Here is a 16836-nt window from a genome sequence, read left to right as displayed (position 1 = left end):
AGTCCAGTTGGTAAATGCAACTGCTTGCAATCCATTGCCAAATATGAAAAATTCAATGCTAATTTTTCCTAATTTTTCATGACTTTTTTTTTACACAAGCATGTAGGTAAAATGACCTTGTAAACAAAGCAAAAAATACATTTTTAAAAAAGCTTCAATTAAATAATTAATCTTTTGGGGGGGAAATAGTTTGAAAACAAAAAGGAAAAAAACTCTATTAAAAGTAAAATTTTGCAATATTCAGTTATTTCTTCTTCTTCTTTTTCTTCTCAGTATTGGAAACTTTTTGACTCCATACATGGCAAGAACATCCCCACCTACACACCTTCAACACAACCTTTCAGAGAGCCGATAGCTATAATCGTGCACTGACGACTATTTAAAGATGATGATATCACCTAACAATCATAAAAATCCTTTTATATGCAGCATATTAGGAACACACACACTGAAAATATCCCACATAAGGTGGCACATGTAGGTATTAGATAATGTAATGAAGGTGAGCAGAGATCAAGTGCATATTATGCAATTAATCATAATCGTGATCATTATAGCAACGGAAGAATGCGGCGGTAACATTTCAGAATGGTATGCATCTCTTTGACATGCCCAAAGCAGCCAATACTTTCATCTTCTGAACTATCACCTTTCAGGCTGCCTCATTATATGCCTTGATCTTTTATGCAGTCAGGTAAAAACAGAAGCTTTGCAATGCTTTGATCTGTAGCATAAAAGCTCCCCAAGAACTGACAGCGCCTCGAGACGGAAACTGCGTTAGCTAGACGACGTTGGAGTAAAATGTTGTCTGATATTTTGATGCCTTATTGACCGTGAAACAAAAAGAAAATGTTGACCTCGTCAAATATTGAAGAAGATACGGGAAAGTCACAAGGCCGCCCAAAGGTTTGTCCATTTGTATGGTGAGGTTTCTCTCACCTGGAAATTACACCGACACATCCAGGTAGTAACACTGCAACTGGACTGCTGCTCAGATATATTCGGGCCAGCTGTGCTCAAAAAATATAGTTTTTTTTTTTTTCTTTTAAGAATTTGTTCAAAGACATCAATAGCTGTTGGGGGCTTCCTTTTTTATATGTGGTTTGCTGGTATTTGCTCTCTCTTCAAGTCAGTTGTTCAGACTGCTGTTTGAACAGTTAAAAAATCGACTCAAACTGTCCTCAGTTTGGGAATTACAAACTCATAAGTGACTTCAAAAGCGTTGCCTTCATTTGTACCAACAAAGAAGCAGAATGTGATGAATCACTCACTTCTCTCTTTTTTCTTTCTTCTTCTTCTCTTTTTGGACACATTTTGGGTGAAGCAGAAACAGAACCCCCTCTCTGTGTACCCATATGGCCATCAAACAGGCTGTGGAACAGAGTACTGCGTTATACAAAAACACACATCTATTCAACAGGCAGAATTTAACTGCGTATTTATAGCAACTGCTCCAACTAACATATATATATATATATATATATACATATATATATATATATACATATATATACATATACATATACATATATATATATAGTTTAATCCTCCATATTCACTAGCTCTTAAGTGCCCTATTTTTCCCTTCATCTTGACAGATTTGTTATTGTACTTCTTCCTACCTGCTGATTCAACATAGGTCACACAGGTGGTGATAATCAAAGCTGTTATTAAGTATGTAATGCTCAGTTAAGATGTTAATTATGATTGGCTGTCACCCCGCTGAGAAAAAGAATAACTAGTAATGTCAGGGAAATTAAGGCTCTAGCGAGATTAGTAATGGGTTCAAATCAATACACATGCAAATTTTACCTATATACACTCACCTGTTTAACGCATATATCTAATTGACCAATCATAAAACAGTAATTCAATGCATTTAGGTATTTAGACATGATCAGGACAGAAGTTTAAATTAAGCATTAGAATGGGGAGTGAAGGTAAGACTACACCACGTGACACTCTTATTAGCTTCTGCTGTTTTTTCTGCTGTGATATTTGGACGGTGAGGTCAGAATTTAGTGGAAGCAACATGAAAGCATGGATACTTCCTGCTTTGTATAAATGGTTCAGTCTGGTGGAGGTGGTGTAATGGTGTAGGAGATATCTTCTTTGCACACTTGAGTCCACTTAGTACCAGCTGTGCATCACTTCAGTGCTACGGCCTACCTGAGTATTGCTGCTGCTGATGTGCGTCCATTTATGGCTACTGTATAGCTGTGCTTACATGAATGATGTGTCATGTCACAAAGCTTAAATCATCTCAAACTGGCTTTGCAGACATGACAATGAGATCTCTGTACTTAGACGACCTCGACAGTTGAAAGTCAACACAATAGAGCACCTTTGGGATGTGGTGGAACAGAAGATTTGCATAATGGGTGTGCAGCAGAGAAATTTGTAACAACTGCATGATGCTGTCGCGTCAACGTGGACCAAATTGTCTTTTGAATGTTTCCAGAATTTGTACCAGGAAGATTTAAGGAAGTTGAGAAGCTCAAAAATGATCTAATCTGGTGTATCTAATAAAATGTCTGGAGAGTCTATACATTTTAATGTAATATAATAACCTGAATTTAAGTTTAAGACTGCTAAGTGCATCAGAAGATTTTTTTTTTTTGTGCATATTATTTCAGTTTAATTTGCCCAGCGGATCGCACTGCGGTGATGACATTATCTAATTAACTCTTTCTCCAAGGCAACAAATTAAATCATCTATTGAACTCTGAACAACAAAAAATTTAAACACCCCACATGTGACCTCCTAGACAGTGAAGCTAATGACCTGCAGCCAGGAGCGGCAGTTTGTCATGACATAATCAGCTTAGCCACACTTTAATTTAGAAAAATATTGGAAGCAATATGAAAGCAATACAAGAGGAAGCACTCGCTGTGACTCCGCGATGAAATAACAGGTTCATTAATTCTGACGTACTTGTGATTAGACATCCTGTTAGCATAATGTTGTGTCCCAGAAGGGTGAAGGACATACGATTCTTTAAACATGCTTTGCACTATGCAGATTCCAACATGCATTCATCTGCAGTTTAGCACTTTCTGTGTGACGGTAGAGTACTACAGCAGGGTGTGATATGGTATTACATTAATTCCCTTCTTTCAACAGAGTAGTGCTCCAGATTCAGAAGTATGCACAGTGTCTCTTTAATTGTTTACCCTCTTTCTTTTCCTCTCTATTTGAATATGCATGCAAAAGAAGAGGAGCACTTGTACTCCCAAGGATATATATACTGTGAGAGTTTGGATGAAAACAGATCTGGCTTAAACTGGATGGTGCTCAAAGAGGAGTTAACCTCATTTTCTGCCTTGATCTGATCCGAAGTGTTTTTGGAAAGAAAGTAACGACTTTAAAACTCCACAGTAATTTTCCGTGATTATGTAACAAAGCTCCACCGGTGGAGTGTTCAGATAGCGAAAATATGATGTCACACATATACAAATAGGAAGACCAGCGTTTTATAGATGCTCTGTGAGCACTCTTTATCCTTCGAGCTTGAGGTTCCTGTCCTAGGATTGCACTCTCCTGGACAGAGATCTCAGATAGCACTCATCATGGTTGTTATGGTTTTGTGGTCTATTTCCCGATCCCTTAGTCCAAGTTCCTTCCTTCAGGGCAGAGTTCCAGGTTTCCCGCTTTTGCCTCGCATCAGCAGCAATCGCCAACCAGTACATAGGACTAGCTCATACTTCAACACTCCACCTTAAGTTAACACTAGGCTTCCTTCAGTCTCCAGTAATTCACATTCTTGGATCAGTACCCACTATTCACCTGTTGTTTACCTGGTTTCCTGACCCTGGTCAACTCGGTCATCTTGTTTCTTGCTGGGCACTTACCTGCCTGTCCTCCTGCTCACACCACTCCTCGGTACTCTGGAAAAAGGGAAAGGATGGACATTTTTCACTTCCAGTACTCCGCTTTCAGATACTCACTAGCTGCTTCCCCCCCTTAAACCACTGACTTTTGCTCCTCAAATTAAGCGATTCAATTTAAATCACACATCTAAAAATACCTACTCCTACTTTGTGTTCATATGGCCTGAATTAATCCACCTTTCCCTCTCTTTAGGTGGACTCTCTCCACTGAAAGGACGCTCGATTTTTGCACACCTCTGTTCATTCAGACCATCGAGTTTTAATAAATTTTTACTTTTGAAAAAACAGACTTTTTTGTTTGCATTTGGGTCCAAACTTTATTACAGACCTTTGACACAGTCCTTGAATCTGTTGCCTCCACCTTCCACATCTTCTCCAGCTCCTCTCTAAGCCCTCAGTAGGTCTTCCTGTGCTCCTTCCTCCTGATGTTGCTATGTACATGTGCTGTCATAAAAACATGGGTATGACATCAATGGTGCATTAAGGAGAGCTGCATAGTTTGACCATGCATGGAAAATGCCGAAGTCTATTTGGCTGGAATCCAGCTGAGTTTGCTTTTAGCATCTCTTTTTTAAAAATAATGCGACACGATGGATACGAAACCACCTTTGTGGCTCTTCTGTTCTGTCTCTCCTCAATTTGCTTGCCTGTTTAGAAGCAATGCTTTAATAGCAAAGTTGTGTCATGCAACTGCAGTTTTCTCAAATGGAAAATGCAGCCTTGAAACTAATTTGCGTGTTCCAGTCTTGTTTTGGAATCAAATATGTGCACGAACATGAATATCTTATTTGGGCAAGGACTGCGGCACATCCTGCAGGTGAAGAAAACTTTATTTCACAAGCACAAAAAACTTCCCACGCTGTTTATTACAAACACTATTTTATGACCAAATGTGTTTGTGATAATGGCTTGTTGGATGTTAATGTCACACTGATTGGGTTTGTGATTACAGTGCTATTGTCTTTTAGGGAGTATTTTCTCTATGCAGCCGAATTCACTAACTATACTTGATGTCATTTTAAAGCTAAATTAAAACCAGGCCTAAGATCAGATAATTGCTGTTGCTCTGATTAATTTCCACGTTGTGCAGGGCATCTGCCACCCAAGGTGTAAGATGACATTTAGTACAAAGACTGTTGAAACAAGACAGACAATACACGAAAGAAAAAGGTAGAGAAAGCTAAAGTGAATTTGGAACTAATTCGTAAAGAAACACACAGTGACCCTTTGTCATTCTTTGATGAATCAGTCTGAAAAATAATAGCTTCAACACTGCTCGTTGGTGTGGTATTTCTGGACCTGTGGATGGAGGAAATCAATGGCAGACACTACTACCCTTCAATAGCGAACGTAAAAATGCCATCGAGCAGAACTCATTGAACTGAGCGAGCTGCTCCAGTGGAACTGCGCAGTGTCCAACATCAGAGCTCGGTGGTTGAATCAGGCACCTTTAAGTGCAAAAGTGTGTAGCTGTGTGACCTTGTGAAGCTAAAGCGAGCATTCATCCTCTCCAGCCTTTTCTGATTGAATGCATTCTTTGGAAAAAAAGGTGGTGGGGGGGGGGGCTCATACATGACTTTGATTTTTTGCAGATCTGTATCCTTTATAAATATTACATGGTGAGATGCTCCTCTAGTTTCTGCTGGCACGTGTTATTAAATCCACATCAAATCATCCCACAAAATGTTATGGACCTATTATGCAAATTTTCTGCTTAATATTTTTTTATTCCTGGCATGTATTAAAGTAGCTTGATTCACTTTTTAATTTATCTTTATTTGTCTCATGCTCTCTGGTCAGACACTTTGCACAGAAGGTAGGTAGGTAGATAGATAGATAGATAGATAGATAGATAGATAGATAGATCTTATAAAACTAAATCAGAATTTTCTGTCAAAATTAACACTGCGTTGTCTGCGTTGACCTGTCTGTCACCTTATGGCAGCTGGGATAGGCTGGAGAAGTGGAAGAAACTGAATTTTTGTTTTCTTTTATTTAAGTCTTTCCCTCAAATTTGCAGCAGACAGTTACAACATGAAATTAAAGCTCAGTTTAGCACTAAAGCACTACCAATGCTGTACCACACTGGAACCATATTATTTTTTCCAATTAGGAATTTTGCGCAGCTGCTTTTTAGTATTTAAAAGGACTGCGTTCATGGTCATATTATCTGACTGGAATCCACTGGCCTGTATAGTACTTTTAACCAGGTTCTCACAAAGGACAGTATAGCGCTAGAGGGGGGAAAGAAAAGAAACTTCTGCCACTTCATCACTTCAACAAATGACCTTAACCTAGCAATGAAAAACTTGAAGACACGGGTCACTTTAAGCGCTGGAAGAAACAATCAAAGCCGTCGTACTTCTGTTAGGGATACTTTCTTTCATTGTCTCTTAGTGGATACTGTCATATTGCCTCCAGTGATCCTTACATGAATTCACTGGTAAAGGCAATTAATAAATGATCAAGTATATTATACCCAAGTATAACTATGGAAGTCTAGTATCAATCAGTTCTCATTAGTGCGTTTTCAAAGAATTCGGCCAGTTCCTGATTGTTTCAAGCTAAGGCAATGACTGAAGGCTGTCTGTCCTGCCCTGACAGAACCTTAATATTAATGTTCCTCTCGCTCAGCCCCATTTTCTTTTTAATCCTGTCTGGCTTTTTGAAGATAACTGCACCTTAAAGGGAAACCGAGCGTATCTATCAATTCACATCAAAGGTGGATGTCCGAGACGTTCGAACACCTTGTCCGTCAATAACCGGTAGAAATTCTAACATTTCTGATCATTATTATCTACTGTGTCTTTGTTCTGTCTGTAAATGTGCCTGGAATGCTTCAAAGGCATGTTAATCAGGCTGTGTGTGGAGATGCCAGGAGACCAATTACACTCGTGAGCTGCACTTCAGCTTTCTCATTTCCCTGAATCCTGCTGCTCAAACATGGTTATAGCCCAGATTTCCGTTCAGTTCCGATGAAATAGTTGACCTTGACAAATAGCAGAATGCAGAGAGGAATTGGTAACTTGGGCACAGCATGGGGTATTTCAGCATCTCTGCAGCTTCCGTGTAAAGCAGCAGTATCCGTCGTGCATGAGCTACATTGGTTTGTATTTTTATGAGCAGAAGTGCGAACAGCTTTGTTGCTCAAGGCTCGTGTGAATGCAGCGGCAGATTGAATTTGCCGAACAGGCAGTCGGAGGCTCATATTTTCACTGATTTAACCTGGACCTGATCATGCTTAATGGCTCACTTCAAGGTCTAGATACACGATTCCGCCTCCAACTTTGAATGGGCAACATTCTTCACGGCAACTCGAGGTCGCCTTAATCGTCAGGTACCAAGATCGCTGAGTCAAAAAACTCTAAAGCCTTCCTTTAGAGTTGTACTTTCTGGAGAACAGATGCTGGTCGTACAGAGCTCCCCGTCCCTCCAGCTGTTTTTTTCATTTCGCTGTAGGGTGGACTGAAGAACAGGAGAATCTGTCACCAGTGGAAGCTGCATCCCAGTTGGCCTAAGGAGGCCCTAATCATCGGCCGTCCATCCATCTGCCACCAGACTGATATGCCCCCAGATGTCGTGAAAGGCCCCGGCGTGCCCGCACACCCGCCAGCCAGCGAGGGCCTGTCTTTGCTCGGCTGGCATCGCGTTCTGTTCACACCAGGACAAACTTGATTTGACCAGAGGGAGGCTCTTATGATTGATGATTCCACCACATATCTTCAGCCACAGCAATCTGGCCTGGCTCTACTGCTGTGCTATGCATGCATGTGTGTGTCTGTGTGTGTGTGTGCAGATCTGTCTGGCTGTGACAGTGAATACGCTTTTTCTACGGGAGGACAAAGAGTTCGGGAGTTTGTGCAGAGGTGTATGTGCATATGGAACAGAGTCGCATGCAGAGGTAGCAGCACCGGTTGTTCAATTGTTGTTTGCCAGGCAACGTTTCCCAAGTATAGTACAAGCTGCAACCCCACTCTATCCAGAGTTTGTTAAAGAAAGCTCAAAATGTCATCGGTTTGCCTTTACACCCACAGGTTTCCTCAGCTGTGGCAGTAATCAGCACTGAGAAGTGGCGTCCATGCCTCGGTGCCCAAGCCAGAAGCTTTCCACACCGCTTTTCTTCTACTACTTCCTTTTTTTTTTCTTTTTTCCTAAATGTCATCTCTCGTGCTCATCTCCCATTGTGTTCCTCCGGCAAACAACCATCAAGGCACCAATGTTCTTTCACTATTAAGGCCGCATTCCTCTCTTTACGGCGAGGTATATGTTACAACTTAAAAAAAGACGAGCGCCCCATCTGACACACAGACGCCTCACGGAAAAACACTCAAACTCCTAACCGGCGTGTGATTAAATTCAGAGTGAGACAGGGTATCGCATTAGGATGAATGTCTATTCACAACTTTGTTAACTCGCTGATGTAACAGGAGTATCCTGCATATTAATTCAATATGCAGTCTTTCAGAGCAAATATCCGCCCTGATTATTTGTGCCAAAAAAGCACGAGCACCAGTGGGGAGAAAAAAGGGAAATTATATAATATGTCAAAAGAAGCAGGGAATAAAATCATGACAACAAAAAGCCCCAGACGCAGACCACGAAGAGGGACAGCGGTCAAAAGTTGAAACTAACTAACCCGAGGGTGTATGATGGAAAAACGGAGCATAAATTCGGGATGACAAATACGGCAAATTGGCACGCGACCAGCTCCGGCTAATATGTTGCTGCAGAGATCTTTTTAGCTTTTTGTGTGTTTTTTGTTAAAGTAAACTCGTGTTGTGCTCTGTGCACCTCTCTTGTTGAGACAGCGCACACACCAAAACCTTAATGACATAAATGGCGTGTAATGATGATGATACGGAGCTGGGAGGGGGTGCAGGGGGGGAATAAATCACTGATGTAATGTTTCCGCTGTAGGTGAAGCCAATGCCAGGGGCTCCATCTACTGTTTGCCGCTGAGAACTTCACACTGTGTCTTCTGACAGTGCTCCGGCTGACTCAGTTCACCCCCCCCACCCTCGCCCTCCCCTTCCAGCAAACAAGGAGGGACAGCTATACTCAGCAGTGAGGCTGAGGCAGTATAATTTATGCCTGTGAATTATGGATATACCGAGCAAGTGAAGGCCAATATATGTTTTATACCACGCTTCCCTCCATTTATTTTGGCTGGGGTTATGACTTAATAGCGTGCCGTTCTGTTGATGATGGATATCCTGATTTATCTGCTCGAGTCAGGCAAGGCACTCAATTAAAGCGCTTTGTCAGGACAGACATGCCGAATGTACTGTCACCTGTTGTTTATGACTGACTGACTGTGCTCCTGCAAGTCAGCGTCCACCCGTCCTGCCCCGCTGTGATTACTTTCAGGCGTGGGGCAGTAAAACCATGTGTGTTATTCAGCTCCGTGCAGCAACCACCCGAACCAGCAGCGTCTGCTTTCGAGCTCCAACCGACTTCTTCTTCTTTTTTTTTCTTCTTTTTATCTGATAATCAGAATTACAGTAACTGTAAACTAGGATACAACCCTATACATAGCAGTGTTTTACGGCTTCATTTTATAACCTCGTAGAAGTCAGGAACATATAATTTCTCACAGATAGACTGAGATGTATATACTATCCATTCCCCTGGAAGCCATCGGCAGCAATTTCCTTCCTCTTTCATCATTCTAAATGCGCCTAAATGGTTTGGGTGGAGCGGGGGGGCGGGGTTGAGCAGCAATAACCGCAACTTTGTGTCAGGAGGGGGATTTTGGAATCTTTGATGCTTTCCCTGGCATGAAATGTATTTACAAATACCTTTGTGGAAGCCAATAAAAGGTTTAATATTTAATTAGGCCTAAGGGCATCTCATAATACCGGGCACATTTCTGATCAATGGTATGATGGAGGAGTCTTCCCTCATTGTCAGTCTGCGTGGGGAGAAAGCCTGGCTTCCTCCTTTTAAATGTTGCTACAGTTACTTAAACGCAGACGGCACTTTGGGGAGAACGGTTAATCACTGGGCATTAACAGCGCGTCTCCTGGAAGGAAGGGTGGCCGGCCAGGACCGACAGATTCCACTTCGTATATGTGCGCATGTGGATTTTAAGACTTCTGACTGCAGCTGATTACCATGAATGATGGATGGTGAATGATAATGAAAAATGTATTTAGGCTCTCTTTGTGCCAACGCTGATCAAACTTTCATGATCCCCATGTGGAAAACAGTGATGTCATGGTGTACTATGAGACTAGATGGTATAATGCATGGTCTTAACTCCCCATAGTCAAAAGGTTGGTTTTTATTTTTTGAAAACTACCTGATTGTTTGCAACTTTAGGCTAGTGACTCTTAGAGGAAACTGAGATCAGTAAAATCTTAGCAAATATTTGTCACCACAGAAAAAGTGCAATTTTATTCCATTTATTTTCCATTTTAAGGGATTGAGTTTATTTCCACTTACAAAGGTTTGGAACAAGGTTAGGGATAGGGATAGGGATGGGTATCGGTATCCGGTGCCATTATGTTACCGGTTCTGACATAAACGGTAGTAACCAGACCAAAAAGCAGCGGACATTACGGTGCTTTATTTCAGTGCTTTTTTTTTTTTTTTTGAGACGTCACACACTTTGGATTCTAGCCAATCATTTTACGTTTCCAAGGATAGTAGGCGGGCCCAGGTACGTACGTTCTTTTAGAGCAGAGCTACAGATTAAAAACGCCCAAGGCGAAGCGGTCAAAAGTCTGGCTGTACTTCACAGCAAAAGATGCAAACTCAGCAGCCTGCAACAAGTGCTTTAAGGTGATATTGTGCAAAGGAGGTAACACCTCAAATCTGATGAAACACCTGGCAACACATAGCGTTTTTTTTAAAAGCCGAGAAATTCACCGTATTTGATAGCTTGCGGCAAGACCTTACACCGAGTGCGGGTGTGCTGCCTGTATCAGACCCGGAGTTAGCAACATCTCCCAAGAACCCGAAGAGTCCTGGCCCCTAGCCCTGCAGAAATGTAGTAGTGTAGCAGAAATGATGACGGATGATGATGGCAGCAGTAGCCGTTCTTCTCTGCGTGAGTAGCTTAATGTTGTTCGTGTGTAATTTACGTTGAGTAGGCTAACCACGTTATTACATTAACGCATGTAAGGTGAACTAGCAAACACCGTCGTAGTTACATGCGGCTGTCTTCTTGTTTGATGGCAGATGCTCCCTTCACCCTGGCAAAAAAGGCTAAAATGACCAAAAAAAATTGGAAAACAGCTAAACATGAGAGGTTTTTGGACAAAGTTTGTGTTCTCCATTCTTTAAGCACCGGTTCGAGCACCATTTAAGCACCGGCACCGTTTCAAAAGTACCGGTTTGGTACTGGTATCGGATAAAACCTAAACGATACCCATCCCTAATTAGGGATTATGAAGTGTCATGTGTTTGAGTCCCATGTGTCATTTATGTGTTTTGTTTGGTTTTTGCAAATCTTTTCATACAAGCAGCCTCGGTATCAGCGAGCTACTTTAGCTTTATTTAGCTTTTTTTTTTAATAACCAGGGGGCTCGTTAACAATAGTCTCTCTTTGTTTTGTTTTGATTTTTTTCTTCCTTTTAACATTATGCATGAATGCTGCTTTAACCATGATACTCCAATAGAGACTTCTCTGCTCTAATTATGAGCAGTGCTGATTGTGAATCACTGCAGCTCACTGCATACGTTTAATAAAGAAAGTGGCGTTAATTAAAAGCTTTAGTGTTACGATGATGGCCTTGCAAATGCTTTCCCAAAACGTTGCCTCAAAGTTTCAGTTTTATGGAGGGAACGTTCCGAGACGGGCGGGAACGTTCCGAGACGGGCGGGCTAATTTGGCGGTGACGTGGTGTCAAAGCACAGCAGCTATAGCATCGGCGCGGCATTACTGAGTAAACCTCACTGTTGTGTAAATTAGCACACCTGCTCCAAGACGCTGAAGCCTTCAGTGTAGCGCTATCAAAATACACATGGCTTAACAACAGCTGACAATGCTTCGTGACAGCTGTCACAGAGTCAACACCCCTCAGTCTGCTTTCTCCTCAGTCTGCGAGATTTTTCTGTGAAACTTTCCGTGAGCAGGAGGGGAGGGAGAGAAGAAAAAGAGAGAAAGCAGCGTGTCACATTTTTATTCCCTGTGACAGGATGAAACCTCTTCTTGCTTTAGTTTTAATCGGAGAGATCCAGCCTGTACTCTTGAGCCACATAGCAATGAGGCGAAGTGTGCGCTCTCCACTTTTGAGGCTTTTGTTTCACTGCCACTGAACTCACGTCAGAGAGCGCCCATACCGCAGAGACAAGGCACAAAACATATAAATGCCCAATTATAGATGCTTCAAAGCGGGTGCATTTAAAAATTAATAATGGAGGTCATTACATAATTCATGACAGTTATGTAAGTGGCCCAAATACAAAGAACAGACAGGGTATTATCTTTTACTCGAATGACAGTGGGTGTGCCTTTGTGCCTTTTTTTTTAATTCCCCCGTGTCCGATTTGATACGTCACCACGTTCGTTTAGCTCTGCGTGTGCCGATCCTGTACATGTGCTGTACGTATGAGAGACAAATTTCGAACGCTCTGATTTTTCCCCATTGTCAAGGTGCCTTCAGCCTGTCACCTCCTCAGAAGTCGACCTTTTCTGTTCCGTCTCCTTGTTGCCTCGATTCAGCATCAAGGCTGCTCTGTTTGAGGTATGAATGGCTGAGGCACTGTACAGTATTTCCCTCAGAACATAAAAAATAAATAGCAGATCCCGAGGCTCGATGAATTGCCGTCCCTGTGTGCTGCTTTTGTGTTCTGAATGCAACTTCAGATTGCAGCCTCAACTGAACTCCTTTATTGTTCTACTTTAAGTATATATTTAAACACATTTTTCTTCTTTTCATTGTCCCAGATTGTTTTATTTTTTTATGGTTTCTTACATTTAAAAATGAAGTAATTGTTTGCATTGCACAAATGGCTGTAGGATATGATAAAACTGCAGGCAGCAGTTACTGTGAGGCAAAGAATGGTCTGCTATTTAGGTAAATTGCCTCAAATACAAAAGAAGAAATAGGGAAAAAAGCAAAGATTGAACTCAAATCGACATGCATCCTTGGGTGATGCTTATCAGCTAAACCTTGACTGGTACGGTGACGTCTTGGAATCAGTTTGATATTATGACAGGTAACTAATTTAAAAGAAAAGACTAAATCACACTGGCTGGATTTTGAACTGGTAGAGAGAGGAGGTTCTGCACCTGCTCTCTGTGCCCCTAAAGAGTATTACCCTGGTAGGAGTCACCAGTAACCAGTTATACTCTGACTACCTACATGCAAGTAATAACTCTGATCCACTATCAGGATAGACTATCCAGCAGATCACCTGCTGATTGGAAGGTCGGCGGTTCCATCTGCATGTCTGTGTCATGCCAGCGTATCCTTGATGCTGAACCCTGAGTTTCCACAGATGCACCCACTGAAGTGTGATTGTGTCAATATTAGGTTAAAAAGTGCTTTGGCATAGAAAAAGGCCTTAATATGAATGTGCCTGTGAATGGGTGTATCAGCCTTGTAGTAACAAAGGACTCAAATAGAGTAGTAGAGCATTATGTACCATATTTTCCACACCATAAGGCACACTTAAAATCCTCGAATCTCAAAAATCGACAGTGTGCCTTATAATCTGGTGCGCCTTATGTATGAATTCTGGTTGTGCTTACTGAGCTTGAACCGATTTTATTTTTATATGCTCAAAAATCTGTCAAAAAAATGTTTTAGTACGACTTTGGTAAGTTTGTCGGAGCATTACAGCTACTGTAGTCATGAGCCTCGCGGAGTAATCTGGGTCCAAAACTCCGTCTGCATCAGTTCCCAAAGTCAGACGTGGCATCACTGAGAGTTAAAAACTGACTAAATTCTTTCATCTTTAATAAAATGAGCAGCGTTGCATCTTTATCGGGTTTGTAGGGTTACTGAAGTTGGGCTAGCTGGTGTATAATAATGTGCTACATGATCGCTAGCAACACAACTATATTAGCATAACATAAACACAGTGACGCTGGAGGATGAATGCTAACTTTTTTCCACTTAATAAAAGTTAATGTGAGGGTTCCCGATGGTTGGCGACAAATGCAATCGCATGGCAGGATGCTGTAAACTGACTCCAGTCAGGAGAACAACTGAGAACGATACGAGGTTAGTCATTAATATACTGCAACAACATGGGAATAGAGCAGCTGCAAGAGAATTCAACATTAATGAATGAATGGTACGGAAGTGGAGGAAGCAAGAAGAATGAGTTGAGTAAAATTTGACTTATCTGACTGTTATGTTTTGCTTAATGCGCATTATGGTCCGAAAAATACGGTAAGTGCCACGCCATTTACAGAGTAGCAACACTAGTCAGCTACAGTTACCAGACACACCTGTTAATGCACAGACACCTGTTTAATCCATAATGATCTGTGCAATGCAGTTTTTAGTTTAGTGGCCAGGAAAATAGGCCTCAGAGATCTGTTACTTTTTTGGGCCATTGCAAGCTGTTGGAACTTTAAATATATATGTATGAATATGTAATATTTATACAAAAATCGTAACTTTGACCATTAAACAAGGAATCTTAAATGTCAGCATCCAAAATTTAGCCTTTAAGTGCAAACTGAATATTTATTTAAGCATTTAGGCGGAGGCAAAACTTTAGCTCAACCAGATTATGCCATCAAATCATAGGAATCAGTTCATATGAATCACTTATTTAACTGCAAAATCTAAGCAAGAGCTGAGGCTAAATATCTAAAGGTAGCCTGGCTGAAACAACCACAACAGCTGTAGATCCTGAGAGGAAAGACTAACTGCATCCAGAGGCATCAAGTTCCCCCAACATGGTAGAATGAGTCGAGGGGGAAAAGTCTCATGAATACAATTTTGAAATTGCAGATGCAGATGATTCTTTTGCTCAACTCTGGAGGAATAAGACTCTATTATCACAGAAACTTCACTTTTTCTACTCTTTTGTAAAATCTACTTTCCTGTTGTTTGCTGCTTATTTGAACAAATGTGAATAACACTGAGTATCAGTTCATCATGCCACCTGTTAGTGGGTGAGATATATTAGGGAGCAAGTGAACATTTTGTCCTCAAAGTTGATGTTAGAAGCAGAAAAAATAGGCAAGCATGGGGATTTGAGCAAGTTTGAGGGTTTGGGTCTCCAAAACTGTAGCTTTTCTGGGCCGTTCTTGGTCTGCGGTCATTATCTATCAAAAGTGGTTCAAGCAAGGAACTGTGGTGAACCAACAACACAGTCATAGGTGGTCAAGGCTGACTGACGCACACGGGGAGTGAAGGCTGGACCATGTGGACAACAGAAGAGTTACTGTAGCTCAAATTGCTGAAAAGGTTAATGGTGGTTCTGATAGAAAGGTGTTAGAACACAAAGTTTGTTGCGTATGGGGCTGATTAGTCATGCTGGAGCCTGTACACCATGGAAAGCGCCAACAATGGGCATCAGAACTGGACCACGGAGCAATGAAATAAGATGGCCTGATTTGATAAATCACATTTTACTTTACATCACTTGGATGGCCGTGTGTGTGTGTGTGTGTGTGTGTGTGTGTGTGTGTGTGTGTGTGTGTGTGTGTGTCACTTACCTGGGGAACATCTGGCACACCAGGATGCACGATGGGAAGAGGCAGTGTGATGCTTTGGACAATGCTCTTTTGGTAAACCTTGGGGATCCATGTGGATGTTACTTTGACACCACCTACCTTAGTAGGTTGTAGACCATTTACACCCTTTCATGGAAACAGTACTCCCTGATGGCTGTGGTCTCATTCAGCAGGATAATACACACTGCCATAAAGCACAACAACAAGTTTGAGGTGTTGACTTGGCCTCCAAAGTCCACAGATCTCAATCCAATCAAGCATCTGTGTGAAGAACAAACAAAGGGCCGAAGAGAAACCAACAACATATTAGACAGGTGATCGCAAGGTTATGCCTGATCAGCGTATATTTCTGAACTCCGCGCTACATCAACCATGTTAAGGCTTGATATTAAGTCCTTTATTTGTGATTTCCGTGTGGAAACGGACATGGAGATCTTTTCCTTTTCAGCAGAACATTTCCTGTGGAAAGGACAAACGGGCAGATGTGGTTAGTGAAGGTTTTGAATTCGATGAGGATTTTCTCTTTTATTCCGAAACTTCCACGCTGATGTTCTTCATCTTCGTAACTAGAGCCATTCCCAGGGGACAGGTTCCAAGCAGCTTGTTCTTAGGGAAAGCGATGAGCCTCGGCAATAAGCGGAATGTCAGTGCGCTGCGCTCTCCGTGGTAGTGGTACTTACAGTCTACTTCTACAAAGGGAGAAAAAATGTTTTGATTCTGTAACTTAAAAGAAACAAATTCTTAAATGTATAATTAAGTTTGTTGCTTTGTTGGAGACTTCGTGTGGGCTAAGAAGAGCCCCACAAAGGAAATAAGGACAGATGCGTGTGTTGTGCGGGTCCTTAATTAGCAGGAATCCCAGTTGATACGTGTTTTCACTTACTGTCTAAGGGATGAAATTCTTTCCTTTTGCACTTTTTGATCATGTTGAACTCCTAATGTAATTAAGCAGTACGCTTTTTTGCAGCAGCCTCAGTCTACGATTCTTTATTTTTATTCCAATTCTTCGCTAGCTCCCTCTGCTTTCATTATTATTTTGCTCACTTACCTCTGAGGTGTGTGTTTCACGATGCGCCTGTGTGCACAGCTGCCCTTAATTCCCACAGAAACCTGCATTTAGCTTATGAGCACTTCTGCTTTGACCAAGTAAGTAAAAAAAAGCAGACTTTAGAGTCATCCCAGTTCTAACCCAAATCCATCCAGTGACAGTACTTAAGCCCCTGTCTACCTAGAAAGGTAAGAAAGCAGCTTGATCTTTTGACTGAGGATTACAGAATGGATGAAAGCGGGGAAAAGCACTC

General features: G+C 41.6%; 1 long non-coding RNA gene across 1 annotated transcript; it reads right to left on the bottom strand.

Moving 5' to 3' along the window:
- Positions 1-1542: 1542 nt before the first annotated feature.
- Positions 1543-16163, bottom strand: LOC120721811. The gene is made up of 3 exons (XR_005693263.1): positions 15518-16163; positions 4220-4335; positions 1543-3888 (listed from the first exon to the last, which is right to left on the bottom strand). It is a non-coding gene; the product is annotated as an uncharacterized LOC120721811 (long non-coding RNA).
- Positions 16164-16836: the final 673 nt, after the last annotated feature.

This window comes from Simochromis diagramma, unplaced genomic scaffold (assembly GCF_900408965.1).
Source record: "Simochromis diagramma unplaced genomic scaffold, fSimDia1.1 OVJJ01000604.1, whole genome shotgun sequence".
Classification (NCBI taxonomy): Eukaryota; Metazoa; Chordata; class Actinopteri; order Cichliformes; family Cichlidae; genus Simochromis; species Simochromis diagramma.
This window is presented reverse-complemented; position numbering and strand designations above follow the sequence as displayed.